Source organism: Orcinus orca, chromosome 5, assembly GCF_937001465.1.
Source record: "Orcinus orca chromosome 5, mOrcOrc1.1, whole genome shotgun sequence".
NCBI classification, from domain to species: Eukaryota; Metazoa; Chordata; class Mammalia; order Artiodactyla; family Delphinidae; genus Orcinus; species Orcinus orca.
The window spans coordinates 68372599-68389485 of record NC_064563.1 but is presented as its reverse complement, the minus strand read 5'-3'; the positions used below and the strand labels follow the sequence as shown (position 1 = coordinate 68389485).

Sequence of the window (16887 nt, the reverse complement as noted above, 5' to 3'; positions counted from 1 at the left end):
ACAGGCTCAGTGGCCATGGCTCATGGGCCCAGCCGCTCCTCGGCTTGTGGGATCTTCTAGGACCGGGGCATGAACCCGTGTCCCCTGCATCGGCAGGCGGACTCTCAACCACTGCGCCACCAGGGAAGCCCCTATGCTACTCTTTAGACAAGAACTTTTTAGTTTGACACGATCCCTACCAGTATTTATTGCCTTCTCAACACTGGGGTTGACTATTGGTTGCCTTTTATTATCAACCTCCTATTGTCAAAAAATTGTAAATGGTATTTTTTTATGATAGTGAAATATTTTTCTGTACTCATATTCTCATGTCTCCCTAAAGGTGGTAAAAATGAAAGCTAGCCAGAGAAGCCATGTACTTAAAAAGCTAGAAAGTATTTCTTTGTGAAATAAAAACTGTTTTTATATACTTAATATGCTAAGTGGATCTGTTATTTTGTAAATCTTGATTAATTCATTCATTTACATAGTCTGCCTGACCCTTATAGAAGTTTACATTTGCACCGGTAGCTAATAGCATCTTACTGACAAGGCACAGGACGATCTGCAATTTCGTTCTTTCTCTCTGTGAGACAGGGAGGGAGCGGGTAGGACATAACTACTGTTTCACAAAGCTCTGCTGAAGCCAGAGGGTGGGGGGCCGGCGTTCCTGCAGGGAGCCCCGGGAATAGCCCAGGATCGGAGCCCATCTTGCTCAGGATTCAAGGATTTGAATCCTTCCTCCACAAGATTCAAGTGGAGCCTTGAATCCTGGCTCTGTGCCCCTCGAAAGGTCAAGAGCCAATACGGTTGGGTTGGAATCATTACTGGACTCTGTACCAACTACTGCCACTGGTGTCTGCAGGGAAGAGCTGCTCCTGGTGGCTCCCAGGGCAGAGCAGCTGTGTCTTCCTGAGGAACTTGGTGGTCCAGCAACTGGCTGATTTCCCTTCGGAGCTGTGAGGGGCTCTGTGCCCTGCAGTCACCTGAACCCCTGAGTAGCCCAGAGGGGTTCTCCACATCTCACGGGGTCCCTGAGAAAAATGGCTCCTTCAGCTCTGCCTGCAGCGTCCCCCTGCAAAGGGCTCAGTTGGGTGCCTGTCCGCAGGCTGGGCCAGGGTCCAGGAACTGATCCATCTTGTTCTCCCAGCCCCCTCCCTTCTGAGACACAAGCTTCCTTGTGCATTTTACACAAGAAAAAACAAGCAAATCAGCGTGCAGGGCCCACACTACTACTCAGTCATGCATGCCCAGACATGTTTAAGTCCAGCACGAGACCCCCAATCACATGCCTAACCCTCTCCCACAAGCAGTGTGGGCCACCTGTGCAGTCACACAGGGCTCATCCTCACAAGGGACTCTGCACTTGGTTTCATCCTCTGCTGTTGCTGTCATAAATTCTTAATCATTTTATTTTAGAACTCATGCTTTGTAAATGAAGTCTGACGGGACAGTGGAGCAAGTGAGTGTGAACAGAGGAGACGCCCCAGGGTGCAGCAGGATATGGATGGTCCCAAGTCCGCTGCCACAGTGGGCAGCAGGCAGCACATGTGCCCAAAAGTTGGCTGGGCAGCCGGGGCAGGAGCTGGTAGCGATGACAGTGCCTGTAGCAGCAGAAGCATCAGTGGTGGCCGCAGCAGCCAGGCCCTGGGAGAAAGGAGGGACTTTGCATGAGAGCAGCAGCAAGACTGCTGGTGGGAGGCCAGCTTGCCTGTCTGTCCTCGGAACCCATCCCTGAAGCATCTGCACAAATAATAACTCTGAGGCCTGAACGCCAAGATAGGAGCGGCCAAAGCTCAGACAGTAAACAAAATAAAAGCATGCACATGGCCAGAAAGCGTATCAGCGTATCAGGGAGTTACAGCATCCTTCAGAGTTTGGACTCTGGTTTTGAAAACCGATGCAAAATTGCAAGGCAGATATGCACAGCCTTAGAGTAGAAATTAGATTTAGAGATTATTGCATTCCAAGGAAAAAACACTATTTTCATATGAAGCTTTAGATAAACCAAGTTTAAATAAGGAAGACAATTATAAAATTAATTTTCCTTGTAACTGATGGTACAGTGATAGAATGCATAAACAGATGTTCTGAATTATATAAAATCACGAGGCCACTTTCGGTCTCATGAATGAATTTCACAAGTCATAGGAAATGCAGGAGGAAACTTTAAAATGTCATTGTATAAAAGTCCTTTAAAATTAAACTCAGACTACACGAAACTGGTTTGTATTAAGAGTTAAATGTTTTTAGAAAAATTGTTTCACAAGAATCATCAGCGCTAGATGTACTACAATATATATTTCAAAATAATTCATCAGAAGTGTACCCCAGTGTTGCCACAGCCTGTAAAATACTCTTAATAGCCCAGTAATACCTGCATCAGCAGAAAGATTCTTCTCAAAATGAAAAAGATCAGTTGTCAGCTTGCAGTCCTGCATTTGCCAAGAGCCACTCATACTGCCTTTAACTATATTGAAAATTAAATCGCTAAAAGTAAAAGTGAATTTGCAGAAAAATCTTATGATCCGTCAACATATCACATCAATAAAGTATTATTATTTACTGTATTCTATAGAATTATGACACCAAGATGCTGTTCTTCTGCAACTTGTAAATTTATGTTGCTACTCATATATTGCTATTTACCACCCTTATTATGTTTTTGTTTTTTAAAAAATATTTATTTATTTTTGGCTGTGTTGGGTCTTCATTTCTGCGCGTGGGCTTTTCTCTAGTTGCGGAGAGCGGGGACTACTCTTCGTTCGGTGCGCGAGCTTCTCATCGTGGTGGCTTCTCTTATTGTGGAGCCTGGGCTCGAGAGCACAGGCTCAGTAGTTGTGGCGCACGGGTTCAGTTACTCCGTGGCATGTGGGATCTTCCCAGACCAGGGCTCGAACCCGTGTCCCCTGCATTGGCAGGCGGATTCTTAACCACTGCGCCACCAGGGAAGTCCCATCACCCTTATGTTATAAGTAAAAAAAATTTAAGGAAAAAGCTTTATAGTTTAGTACCTTTAATAGCCCCCTTTTCTTGCTTTTTGAACAAATAGTGCTGCAGTTTGGTTTCGCATTGGGCCATGCAAACTATGTAGACCACTCTGCTCCCAGCGTTCTTCCCCCCAGGTCCTTCGGTTTTCTCTTATGAGGTATAGTTTTTAATCCTCCTACCACTTTCATGCTTGCTGTCTTCCTTTTGTGGAAGTCCTTCCAAAAAACTGCTTGCAGACCCCTGGGGTGCTCTAGCCGGCATGGAGAAGATGCAGACTACTAACTCACAACCACAGGGGCAGCACTTCCCTCGAGGCAGCAGAAGCCTGCGGGAAGGTGTTGGCAGCTTTCTCTCCCTGATGGCCCTGGCTAATTTTGCAACCAACCAAAAAAGTCTAGATTTCCACCCTCCGTGCTTGCTGTCAAGCTATGCCTCACCCATTCTATATGTGTCGGGGTGCTTTTTGGACCCTAGTGAAGATCTTTCCATTTATCTGGTCAAATTCCAAATTTTCCCATCTTGCTGAGATGATTTTAGACCCAAATTCCACTCTCTAATGCTTTAGCTTTTCGTTATAGCTCCATGATCACTATGTCTCCTCTGTTCTTATCTTGGCCACTGATAAAACTTGACTTGCTAGAGGGTGCTACCTAATACAGGAGAAGGCAGTACCTACAAGGCTTTAACTTGGCTGGGGCCCTTTGCCTCTCCCTGCTCCTTTCTCTCCCTCTCGCTCCTGCCCCCATTAACCCAAATGTGCATGATGCCTCTCGAAAGCCTTATCTTTCATCATCTTCCCCCTATTAGGCATTCCACTCAGGATGCCTGCACTCACGAATAACTCTGGGTAAAATGGCGAAGTGTGCAGAGCTCTCTCTCTTCCTGCTTCCCGTGTCTTCAACCCTCAAAGTCATAGGGCAGGCAGACGAGGCCACTGCTGTCTGCGGTTCTCATTGTTGGAAGCAGCCTGGGTCTTCTTCAAGCTGACGTATCACTTACCAAATATGCAGCTTTGCAGCAGCAGGAAGAAGAAGGCAAATCAAATGCTGAGGTCCTCGGGATTTAATTTCCCTTCTGGGAGAACTTCCTTCAGTCCAATAATGTTGTGCAGAAGGCCTGGCTTTGAGAAGAGCATCCTATCTGTCTTACCAATCTCTGACAAGTTGGCTATGTACCTCACTCAGGTAACAAGAGTTGCAAAAAGATGAGAGCTTGGGACTATAGATAGACGGGAGGCAGCAGAGAGTAAGATTTAATTTCCTGTTTCTTTGGACACTATTAGCACCCCCTCTTCTAACTATAAACCATTACATGTGAGTCATTGTTTCCAGCCTGGCCTTGGGCTCTACCTTCCAGACAAGTGCTCTCACACCTCTGAGCTCAAGTTCACCTATCCCGCACCTACAGGGTCTGGGGTTCCTTGGCTGGAGCTGAGAACCCCTTCAATGTTCACATTACTTGTAACTCTGGTCTCTGAACCTATGCCTGGCTGAAGCCTCAGAACCCACGAATCCCCTAGTTCTTCGCCGATCTCAGCACCACAGCTTTGTTTTATTCTTTGGTATCCATGGATTCCCCTGGTTCTTAATTGCCTGATTCCTGACCCGTAACCTCTCTCCAGGCTTAAGCCTCATCTCCATTGCAACACAAGCGTTACTTCATTGTCCTGGTTCATTTCCAAATATCCTCCAACATCTTTGATGCTGGTGTGACAAAATAGTTCCTGTTCCTTCCTCATCATTTTACATCCAAGCTACACAACCTCCTCATCTGTACTGGCCATAGTCTTGAATTACTGGGACAACCTGTTAGAAAACAGACTCTCTTGAAAATTCTAGGAAATGTGCTCCTTTGAGTCAACTGGGTGTTGCCCTTGCCGCTGTCATGTGAGCAGTAGATCCTCCTTTCTTTTGTAGCCATACCCAACCATTTTGCTTTTACAAACATTGAGTGTTGTGAACAGATGGGCTTTTTGTAAATCAGACTATATTGTAAGTGATCCAGAAAAACTCTTTATCAAAAGGAATCCTGAGAAAAATCTCGCATAATGAAAAACTTACCTGCACTAATGTAACTGCTTCCCAGAGCTGAATTTTCATGTAGGGGGGTCCTTTAAGTGGCACTTGGGTTCTCTGTCATCTGTCTTCTCCATTGGCTGCTCAGCTAGACTCTTAGCGGTATGTCCATGATTTATGGATCTCATCCAAGCTGCATGCTCTACCTACCTCATCTATGTATTTATGGAAAACCAGTGTTTTCAGATGCTGTGTTTAAAGATTCAAGGCCCTTTCTGAAATATAGTTTTTAAAATGTTCAAATTAACTGTGATTCCTGGTGACGATTTCGCTGTTGCTGCTTAGCACCAGGAAAATGCAAGTTATGAGTTACAGTGAAATCTTCATGGAGAAAATGCAGTGGCTGTTCTACTTTCAGGAACAGCCCTCTTGGGATTGGTACCATGTACTTTTCGAAGAACAAATCTGAGTCTCGAGCAGTCTGGAGGCTGCCCATTTAACAAGTCACCTCTGTGCCCAGGACCATGCTTTGCTGTCTGCGCCCGCAGGACGGTGGCACACACGGAGGAGTGGCCTGGCTCTCACCAAGCTGACCCCATCTGTACAGCCACTGAGCAGCTCTGACAGTCTCAGGCCCTGCCCTGTCTTGGGGCCTCAGACTTAGAAGGGCCCTGGAGGCTGCCCTAAGGTCAAGTTTAGACACCAATGCAGAGTTATACCCTGTGCCTCTGGCTGAAAATGCCGATTTCCCCAGCAACTTTCTACCCGACTCAAATAACACCACCTCTCAGAGGCCAGCCCTTGCCCTTCATTCTCCCTCAACTCAGAGGCTCCCAGGGGAGAATTAATTTGCCCAAGAGACACAGCTTTCAACACACAGATTCCAGTGCTGGTCTTCCTCCTGTGGGTTCATATTTGACATTCAGGGCAAGCAGGGAATTTTGGAACCAGCCTGGGGGTGAAGGGAGCCAGGGAGGCCCCTCATCTGCATAGAATCTCACTGCAGGTGTGCTTATTTAAAGAATCGCAGAGAAGGAGCAGAGGGAGAGCTGAACCTCTAGCTCCTCTTCTTCACCTGCCTGGCTCTGCATTTCCCTCCTATCTGAGGGGCCATCAGTGCCATGGGGGTCAGACTTCCAAAATGAAAACTGAGAGCTTCCATTCCTATAAGATTTTTCAAGAAATCATACCTGTGTCCTCCCATATATCATAATTTTCCAGATGGGATAGCAGACCTCTTTTCTTCCCTTGCCCCCAGCACACACACACAAACACACAGACACACAGACACACACACACACACACACACACACCTCTTTTTTTCCTTCCAGCACAGTGTGACCAGTTGAAGGAGGGGAGGAGGACTGGTCTACACTGGTGTTGGTGCTGTTCTTCCTCTAAGGGGGAAAAGTGAGGTTCTGGAGAAATCTAAGCCAGCAGCTGTTTCCCAATGGGGCAGAGCTGGGCTACACATTCACTAGCTGTGTGATCATGGGCAAGTCACTAACATAAAAGGGGGGAATAATAACAAGAGCTGCCAGGTATTGATGTCTTACTATGAGTTAATACTCTGACTAAACAGCTTTCTGGAATTACCCCTTTAATCCTCACAGTAACCCAGTGAAGAAGATACTGTTTTTATCTCTTACTTTTTAATAGTGGAAAAGCCAAGAAATAAAAATATATTATCAGGGGCAAAATGTATATTGATTGGTGTTTCCAAATATTATCCCATGACACATAAGAGAGAAACACAAATTCTATTCATGGTCGGCCTAGCAGGCCCCCATCCATCCATCCATCCATCCGTCCACCTATCCATTCATCCAACCATCCATTGAGCAACCCATCCATCTAGGACCCCACAAGCCTTGTGCTACTGTTCTGCAACATTCCCTCCACCAGTTAACGCTGTTAAACTCTAGCATTTCAGGTTAATGGACAATATTGAATGATCTAGAGATAAACTTGATGTTTGCCCAATGACCAGGACAATTTATGGCACAGTAGTTCTAGGAGAGGGCCAAGGAGAGGGCCAGAGTAGCCATCACCCCCAGAAATCTCACCTAGTGTCCTGGGGCCATAGGAATTTTCCACAGTTGGGAAAAGTCACCCCTCCTGCCCTCACACACTAGAAGGGCTGCCTGCCAAAGTCCTGGACTCTGAATGTGTGATGAACTGATTTAAAAATTCTTCTCTTCTTCATCTTCATCTTTCCCTAAATCCCTGGTGTGAATAGAATTGTGGTAGGTTTTAGGTAACAGCCTCACAGCCTTAATTTTATTTATCTGACAAGTCTGGCCCTGGAGACAGCAGCTGTAAGCTTATGCAAACCAGCATGGAAATCACTAACTTTCCAGCCAAGGGTTCTGCTACCCTCCTAACAGGACTGCAGGGCTGATTGTAACAAAGCTGTCCTCAGGACTCTCAGAAAAAAAACAAAAAAACTTTGCGCAAGCTCTGCACAAGAGACAGCAAGGGAAAACTGAACTTGAAATCAAACTTCCTGGAGGAGTTTTCTCCCCTGGTTTTGCAGCCCTGTCCGCACTCCCTGAAGCCATCAAGGGTAGTGAGTCAGCTCGGGAGCAAACACCTCTTGCGAGTGTTGGAGGGGCATTTGCTCCGCTGTTTATCAGACTTTCTATTCTCTCCTCTGGGGGTGGGAAGCCTGGAGCAGGAAAAGCAGCAGGAGGCTAAAGAAAGAAAGTAAAATGAAAACTGTAAATAAGAAGAGAGGCACAAAAACAAGCAGAGGTTCCTCTTTCCTGAGCAGGTTGAAGTACCTGGACACAAAGATTAATGAGCCTGTGACCGGATGTTAAAGGAGCTTGGGCTTGAGGTACTCTGATATGGATTGGGAAGGGAAGGTTTAACCACCAAGGGAGGGAAGGTGGGTCAGGCGCTGGGGGGAGGTGGGAGGGGATGAGGGGAAAGCAGTGAGGCTGGTGGCACCAGGGATCCCGAGGATAAGGGGCCTGGCAAGGGAGGGGAGCAGCGAGTTTGAATCCTCAGGAGGACTTGGTAAGAGGTGGTAGGCATCCCAGCAGGTGGAAGAAAGGGTCGAGTCCTGCAATAGGTACTCACAGAGGAGGCAAGGGGACAGGACAGTAGGGGGACAGGAAAGGGAACAGACAAAATCTAGGCAGGTCCAGGGCTAGAGACACCAGGCAGATTCTCAGGACAAGAGAGACTTAGACACAGTATAGAATCCAACAGTGAAGGTGGAATCAGAGCCAGGGCCACAACGGCAGAGTGGGAGCGGCAGCCTAGGTGTGGATGCTGGGCCGCTACAGCTGCCCTAGAGCTCCTCAACCCAGCTTTCCGGACTGAGGTCATTGGCCCCGAGCCTGGGGTCAGGGCTGGATTTGCAGGAGAGGTGGGGCTGGGGCAAGATATCAGGCTGGATTGGGTAGAGGAGCTTCCAGCCTGACATCCTGCATAATCTGAAGAATTTGGGTGCAAAACTAGCACTGTTTAGGGCAGTGCTTCTCAGCCCTCACCACACATTAGAATCACCTGGGAGTTTTAAAATACACTAGTACCAGGGCAAGCCCTCTCCCACATCCCAACCTACCCCACACCAATGAAATGAGACTCTGTGATTCTCCAGGTGCATTCCAGGTCAGCCAAGGTTGAAAACTCAGGACGTACAGGCGAGAGCGGCACTCTAGGTATCCACTAAAGATGTGCTCTGCACCACAGTCCCCACGGTCAACCCGTGGCTAATGAGCATTTGAAATGAGACTAGTTTGAATCGAGATGTGCTATAAACCTAAAACACACACTGGATTTTGAAGACAGCCTGAAAAAAAAAGAATGTAAAATATCTCGTTAATAGTGAGATACTTGTCGAAGAGCTATTTTGGATATCTTAGCTTAAATAACATACAGTATTATTAAAATCAGATTCACCTGTTTGTTCTCACGTGCCCGAATGTGGCTGCTAGGAAATTTATACTCACGTGTGTGGTTTGCATTATATTTCTTTGGAGCAGTGCCTTCGCTCAGTTCCGATTCACAAACCATGAAACCGAAATTGCTTTTCCAATACTGCGGCTGCAGATGGTAATGCGCTGGAAAAAAAAGCACTTATCGCAGTTTGTAACTATATATTTATTTGTGTGTTTACTTATTTAGTGTCTTATTTCCTCAGTGGACCATCCATCTTGTTTACCTCTCTATTTCAGCACCTAGCTGAGTATCTGGGACAAAGTAACAGCTCAATAAATATTTGTTAAGTGAATGGGTGGAGGAATGAATGAAAGAATGAACCAACTGATGAATAAAATAGATCTCTTTCCTATTGCTGCATTCCCTAGACACACAGGTTCATCAGTAAGTCTTCTGCTAAGGCTTGTACTGCAAAAAAGGGACCGTTTTACACAGAAGGGAAGGGCTGTAGCCAAGGTGAAGTGCAAGGGCTTAGGCGGCAGATGGACCTGGGTTCAAATCCAGGCTCAGCCAAGGCAACTCAGCCTCTTGAACTCTGTGATTTCTCTCATCTACAAAACGGAGATAAGATTACCTCACAGGGTTATTGTGTTAGGAGGGCTTAGCAATGCCTAGCACAATGTAAGGCAGTCATCAGTTTAAGAAACAGAATGAACAGAACAGGATTAGTCTCTAGGATGCAATCTGTTCTCCACAGGACATTGCAGCCCTGCTTTACCTCCTGGGGGGCAAACCTGCTGCCCTCACTTGGGCCTTGGGCCCACGAATAAAGTACACTTTATTCTTTAAAGTCTGACTTTCTGTGCCTTTGGGCAGTTTATGACAATGGAAGAACTTGTGGAGGAATTAAAATGTCTAATGTCTTGGTGCTACATAAAAAGATGTTTGCTTTGGCTAATAGCACAGCCTTAGCCATTGACTACTCTCGAACTGCACCTTTTTTCCCACCTTCTCAGCTGAGCACACCTTAGACTGCACTTTGGAATGAGTCTCAGATTCAGATCAGGACCTTTGCAGAGGGGCAGGGGTTTTTACATCCATATCTTGTTTGGCACAATAGGAATTGCTTCCTCCTTATCTTGCTTACAAAGCCCATGACATGACCATGGGAACAAACAGGGGCTGGTAGGAGACATGGGGCTTGACCAGGATGTCCAAAATGTTCTAGTCTGGCCAGACAGTATACTAAGAGCTGTCCTATTTATCAGACTCACAACTGAAGAGGGAAAGTGGGGCAACTGTCAGAAAAAAAAAGAAGGAAAGAAAGCAGCTTATTTTCTCCTTTGGGGGTTATTTGTAATTAATATTCAAGTGAATTTATCCAGATAAAGAAAAAGCTATCCATATGGACATGTTTTAGTAATTTATGGGTCTCTTCAAGATGGGCAGAAGCATATCTGTGTGCCCAGGCTGATGCTGTGATGATCAGCAAAAGATTTTACATATCCTCATCCGTAGGTTTGGAACACTCTACAACCATAGGGACATATGTTTGACAGGTCAGGTCTTACAGTTGTAAAGCCTACAGAATCATTAATGCTGTCAAAGCCCACATTGTCTGCAGTCAACAGAGGGAATGAAATGTCAAAATTAGATTGAAAATAATAAGCTGGCCAAGATTTGTGCAGAAACTGGATGGAAGAGTCCAGATGCACTGCCTATGGCTCTTAGGTTGATTAGGTCTACAACACACAAATTACCAAGAATTTACCCTCATGAAATATTAATGAGTGAAACTCTGGTTTCTTCCTCAGCAGCTAGACCAACAGAACATTCCTGAGCCAGATAACATTGCGTTATATTCCAGGACATTAACAAGGGTGTCAAGGGACCATTCACAGGCTCAAGAAACCCTACCACTCACCTGGATAGACATGGCCATGACATAAAGCCTCGTGCCTGGTCAAGTTTCATCAGCAGAAACCATTGCCTAAGGCTCCTTGGAAAGGGCTTTAACAAGTTCTATAGTGTGTGAATGTACTGTCTAGTGCCAAGGCCTTTGTCTTGGATTCATGCCTCCCACTGAACAAAAACATGGAACACAGCCCTGAATTATTAGTCTTCATTTTTCTCATAGATAACAGGCATCAACTCACTTCCAACTTGAGTCCAGACTCCTCTGAATTACCCACAGAAGCACTTGGCAATGACCTGAAACCACACGGACAGCTGGCCAACCGACTCTAACCATGACCTGCTGACTAGTAATTCATCCCCGTGTTCCAGACTCGTCCAGCAGCTGCTGCAAGCAACTCTAAGTGCATTCCATCCTGCAGCTCTCAGCCAGACTCAGGAAAGGCTCCAGTGAGATGGCACCTAGCCTTTTTGATTCCATTTCTCTCTTTCTAGCTTGATTCTAGTTTGGCACCGATAAGCTCAGACCTGCACCTGCCTCCTAAAGTGAGGTTTGGCCTTGACCACCTCTAATCACCTCTGGGACCAAAATCTATAAAATTTTAAAGGCAGAATTATTGTATTGGTTCTGTATCAACTAGGATGGGTTAGATTGTACTGTGGTAACAAGCAACTGTCAAATCTCAGTGACTTAAAACCACAAATTTGACCTCTTGTTCGCTTGTATGTTCCTATAGGGATAGTGGGAGCTCTGCTTCACGTCATCCTCCCACGTCTACAGTAGCTGGGACCATTTGGTGCAGAGGCAACACTCCTACTCATGTCAAGAGCATGCAGAAAAGTCTGGAGTCTGGAGTCAGGTTCCCTGAGAAACAGACTGTGGTAGACATTTGTGTGCAGGATGACTGTTCCTGGGAACAACCCCCATAAGGGAGTGAGGAAGCAGGAATGAGCTCGAGGAGGAGCTGAATTGTAACATAGTTACGACAGAGGCCTCAGCCAATTCTATGGGGAGTTCTGGTGCTGGGTTAGTCCTTCTGAATTGTTTCAAACTGAGGCAAGAGAGCCCCAGCTTGTTCTTCCTACAGGTCCCTTTAGTGGAGGGCAATTCTTAAAGAGGAGCTCAGATGTGAACAGTCAGTAGCCAACACTCATGGGAACTCAGGGAATGGGAGCCTCGGCCCAAAATGGAAGGATCTGGGCATTCACTACAGTCCACTACAGTCAAACCCACTGGCTTTATTTAGTAAGTTCAATCCATCTGGGAACAACTCTTCTGGGATTCTGGTTGGTCCCCTTTGCCACTTTCCAGAGGAAGATTAGAGGGATGATCTGTAACCCAAGAGGCTGCAGTTGGGTTCCAGGCCACAATGACTCGTTTCATATTCCTCTCTCTGCTGACTTTGCTTGTCAAGGTGTTTAATCTGATGGGATGACCCAAACCATCACCCCTGAGCTGATGGTCAGTATGCCATTCTCTGTTCATGGCTGCTGCACTTGTCAATTTACCATCATTGATTGGTACCATCAATTTACCATCATTCTTTCCTACTTTGACCCCTTGGTTCCTAGACCCCTGTTTTCTACCTACTGGGGATACCAAATCGAACAATAGTCTTTGATTTAGGGTGTTAACTGCATTGTAGAGGATAGCACCCCTCCTTCATAGAGTTTAGCACCTCCTCTACGGTAGATGTTATCTGGTGGACATTAACATGTCATACAAAGGTTTTCACTCAACTTACCCACTCCCATAGGTCCATCTACATGCTCTTCCCCAGGCTCCAGGCCTATAATCTTTCTCCTTTCCGGCGCCCCCCGCTAACCAGCCTAGTCATTTTCCATAGCCATGAGTTGTATATTCCTACCTCAATTCCTACTCCATACAAAGTGAATAACCATGTGTTCTGCCCAATGAGGGGGTTTCCCCTTAACACTGTTTTTCAGGATGGCCCTGAGTGCCACAGCAGTCTATTTTTGGCTAGCATCTCCAAATCAAGCCAACCTATCCTTGAACCAATCTCAGCCTTTTTCTTCCTCTGTCTGCTTGGCCATAATGCATCCTCCATGTGGTCATAAATTTTATGAGGGTGAGACACTGGTACAACAATGGTGGATGACATGGGGATCTGGGCCATCTACTAGTGCAGCTTACATTTGTCTTCTTGCCTTGCTCATGCCCAATCCCAGATGTACCGCTTCCATTATATACAGAGGGCTATTGGGCCTGCCGACTTGATGCCTTGGCAGGCTGGACCCCACCCAGATCACGATGGGCAGCTTTGGCCACATGGTCACTTGGCAGATGCTCCATCTCTATCAGGCCCAGTGACATGCCAGGAGCTATTTTTCAAATGGTGTATAGCTCTCCTCTGCAGATGGCATGGCCTTGCTGCAGGACCCCAGGGGTCTGCATTGTGATTCTCCAATTGGAGCATGCCATTAATTCCACATGATGCTTTATTTCCATCACAGATAACTCTAATATCAGTAGGGTCTGCTCAGTCATTTGACTCAAGCAATATGGTTTTTGCATTGCATCCGAGACTTGCTGTGACTCAAAGCTGACAGCCTTCCATGATACCTGGTAAATGGATCAGAGAAATATCACTAAGTGGCCTCCAGATCCTGAAGAGGTCTACCAGGCATTGGCTTCTACCTTAGTGGCAGGAGGTGTGAGATGCAACAATTTGTCCCTTATTTTCAAGAGATGTCACTGTAAGCCCCAAACCACTGGACCCCTAAAGAGTTCACTGATGTGATAGTGATGTTCTGTTCCTCTCAGACATTGTATCAGGTGATACATGATGTTGATGTGTCTCATGACTGGTGACGTTTACTTTGTATTTTTTTTAACATCTTTATTGGAGTATAATTGCTTTACAATGGTATGTTAGTTTCTGCTTTATAACAAAGTGAATCAGTTATACATATACATATGTTCCCATATCTCTTGCATCTCCCTCCCTCCCACCTTCCCTATCCCACCCCTCTAGGTGGTCACAAAGCACCCAGCTGATCTCCCTGTGCTATGTGGCTGCTTCCCACCAGCTATCTATTTTACGTTGGGTAGTGTACATATGTCCATGCCCCTCTCTCATTTTGTCACAGCTTACCCTTCCCCCTCCCCAAATCCTCAAGTCCATTCTCTAGTAGGTCTGTGTCTTTATTCCCGTCTTACCCCTAGGTTCTTCATGACCTCTTTTTCCCTTAGATTCCATATATATGTGTTAGCATCCAGTATTCCTATTCCTTTTTCTCTTTCTGACTTATTTCACTCTGTATGACAGACTCTAGGTCCATCCACCTCACTACAAAGAACTCAACTTCGTTTCTTTTTATGGCTCAGTAATATTCCATTGTATATATGTGCCACATCTTCTTTATCCATTCATCTATTGATGGACACTTAGGTTCCTTCCATGTCCTGGCTATTGTAAATAGTGCTGCAATGAACATTTTGGTACATGACTCTTTTTGAATTATGGTTTTCTCAGGGTATATGCCCAGTAGTGGGATTGCTAGGTCGTATGGTAGTTCTATTTGTAGTTTTTTAAGGAACCTCCATACTGTTCTCCATAGTGGCCGTATCAATTTACTTCCCACCAACAGTGCAAGAGGGTTCCCTTTTCTCCACACACTCTTCAGCATTTACTGTTTCTAGATTTTTTGATAATGGCCATTCTGACCAGTGTGAGATGATATCTCATGGTAGTTTTGATTTGCATTTCTCTAATGATTTATGATGTTGAGCATTCTTTCATGTGTTTGTTGGCAATCTGTGTATCTTCTTTTGAGAAATGTCTATTTAGGTCTTCTGCCCGTTTTTAGATTGGGTTGTTTGTTTTTTTGATATTGAGCTGCATGAGCTGCTTGTAAATTGTGGAGATTAATCCTTTGTCAGTTGCTTCATTTGCAAATACTTTCTCCCATTCTGAGGGTTGTCTTTTGGTCTTGTTTATGGTTTCCTTTGCTGTGCAAAAGCTTTGAAGTTTCATTAGGTCCCATTTGTTTATTTTTGTTTCCATTTCTCTAGGAGGTGGGTCAGAAAGGATCTTGCTGTGATTTATGTCATAGAGTGTTCTGCCTATGTTTTCCTCTAAGAGTTTGATAGTGTCTGGTCTTACATTTAGGTCTGTAATCCATTTTGAGTTTATTTGTGTGTATGGTGTAAGGGAGTATTCTAATTTCATACTTTTACATGTACTTGTCCAGTTTTCCCAGCACCACTTATTGAAGAGGCTGTCTTTTCTCCACTGTATATTCTTGCCTCCTTTATCAGAGATAAGGTGACCATATGTGCATGGGTTTATCTCTGGGCTTTCTATCCTGTTCCATTGATCTATATTTCTGTTTTTGTGCCAGTACCATACTGTCTTGATTACTGTAGCTTTGTAGTATAGTCTGAAGTCAGGAAGCCTGATTCCTCCAGCTCCATTTTTCATTCTCAAGATTGCTTTGGCTACTCGGGGTCTTTTGTGTTTCCATACAAGTTGTGAAATTTTTTGTTCTAGTTCTGTGAAATATGCCATTGGTAGTTTGATGGGGATTGCATTGAATCTGTAGATTGCTTTGGGTAGTAGAGTCATTTTCACAATGTTGATTCTTCCAATCAAAGAACATGGAATATCTCTCCATCTATTTGTATCATCTTTAATTTCTTTCATCAGTGTCTTATAATTTTCTGCATTCAGGCTTTTTGTCTCCTTAGGTAGGTTTATTTCTAGATATTTTATTCTTTTTGTCGCAATGGCAAATGGGAGTGTCTTCTTAATTTCACTTTCAGATTTTTCATCATTAGTGTATAGGAATGTCAGAGATTTCTGTGCATTAATTTTGTATCTTGCTACTCTAACAAATTCATTGATTAGCTCTAGTAGTTTTCTAGTAGCATCTTTAGGAGTCTCTATGTATAGTATCATGTCATCTGTAAACAGTGACAGCTTTACTTCTTCTTTTCTGATTTGGATTCCCTTTAATTCTTTTTCTTCTCTGATTGCTGTGGCTAAAACTTCCAAAACTATGTTGAATAATAGTGGTGAGAGTGGGCAACCTTGTCTTGTTCCTGATCTTAGAGGAAATGGTTTCAGTTTTTCACCATTGAGGATGATGTTGGCTGTGGGTTTGTCATATATGGCCTTTATTATGTTGAGGAAAGTTCCCTCTGTGTCTACATTCTGCAGGGTTTTTATCATAAATGGGTGTTGAATTTTGTCAAAAGCTTTCTCTGCATCTATTGAGATGATCATATGGTTTTTCTCCTTCAATTTGTTAATATGCTATATCACATTGATTGATTTGCATATATTGAAGAATCCTTGCATTCCTGGAATAAACCCAACTTGATCATGGTGTATGATCCTTTTAATGTGCTGCTGGATTCTGGTTGCTAGTATTTTGTTGAGGATTTTTGCATCTATGTTCATCAGTGATGTTGGCCTGCAGTTTTCTTTTTTTGTGACATCTTTGTCTGATTTTGGTATCAGGGTGATGGTGGCCTCGTAGAATGAGTTTGGGAGTATTCCTCCCTCTGCTATATTTTGGAAGAGTTTGAGAAGGATAGGTGTCAGCTCTTCTCTAAATGTTTGATAGAATTCACCTGTGAAGCCATCTGGTCCTGGGCTTTTGTTTGTTGGAAGATTTTTAATCACAGTCTCAATTTCAGTGCTTGTGATTTGTCTGTTCATATTTTCTATTTCTTCCCGTTCAGTCTCAGCAGGTTGTGCATTTCTAAGAATTTGTCCATTTCTTCCAGGTTGTCCATTTTATTGGCATAGAGTTGCTTGTAGTAATCTCTCATGATCCTTTGTATTTCTGCAGTGTCAGTTGTTACTTCTCCTTTTTCATTTCTAATTCTATTGATTTGAGTCTTCTCCCTTTTTCTCTGTATGAGTCTGGCTAATGGTTTATCAATTTTGTTTATCTTCTCAAAGAACCAGCTTTTAGTTTTATTGATCTTTGCTATCATTTCCTTCATTTCTTTTTTCATTTATTTCTGATCTGATCTTTATGATCTTTCCTTCTGCTAACTTTGGGTTTTTTTTGGTTCTTCTTTCTCTAACTGCTTTCGGTGCAAGGTTAGGTTGTTTATTCGAGA

General features: G+C 44.4%; 1 long non-coding RNA gene across 1 annotated transcript in view; it reads right to left on the bottom strand.

The window, feature by feature from the left end:
- Positions 1-14121: 14121 nt before the first annotated feature.
- Positions 14122-16887, bottom strand: part of LOC125964498 (uncharacterized) — a 168563-nt gene continuing 165797 nt past the window's right edge. Inside the window, exon 2 of the long non-coding RNA XR_007477565.1 lies at positions 14122-14352. This is a non-coding gene — a long non-coding RNA (uncharacterized LOC125964498). The remainder of the gene's footprint in view (positions 14353-16887) is intronic.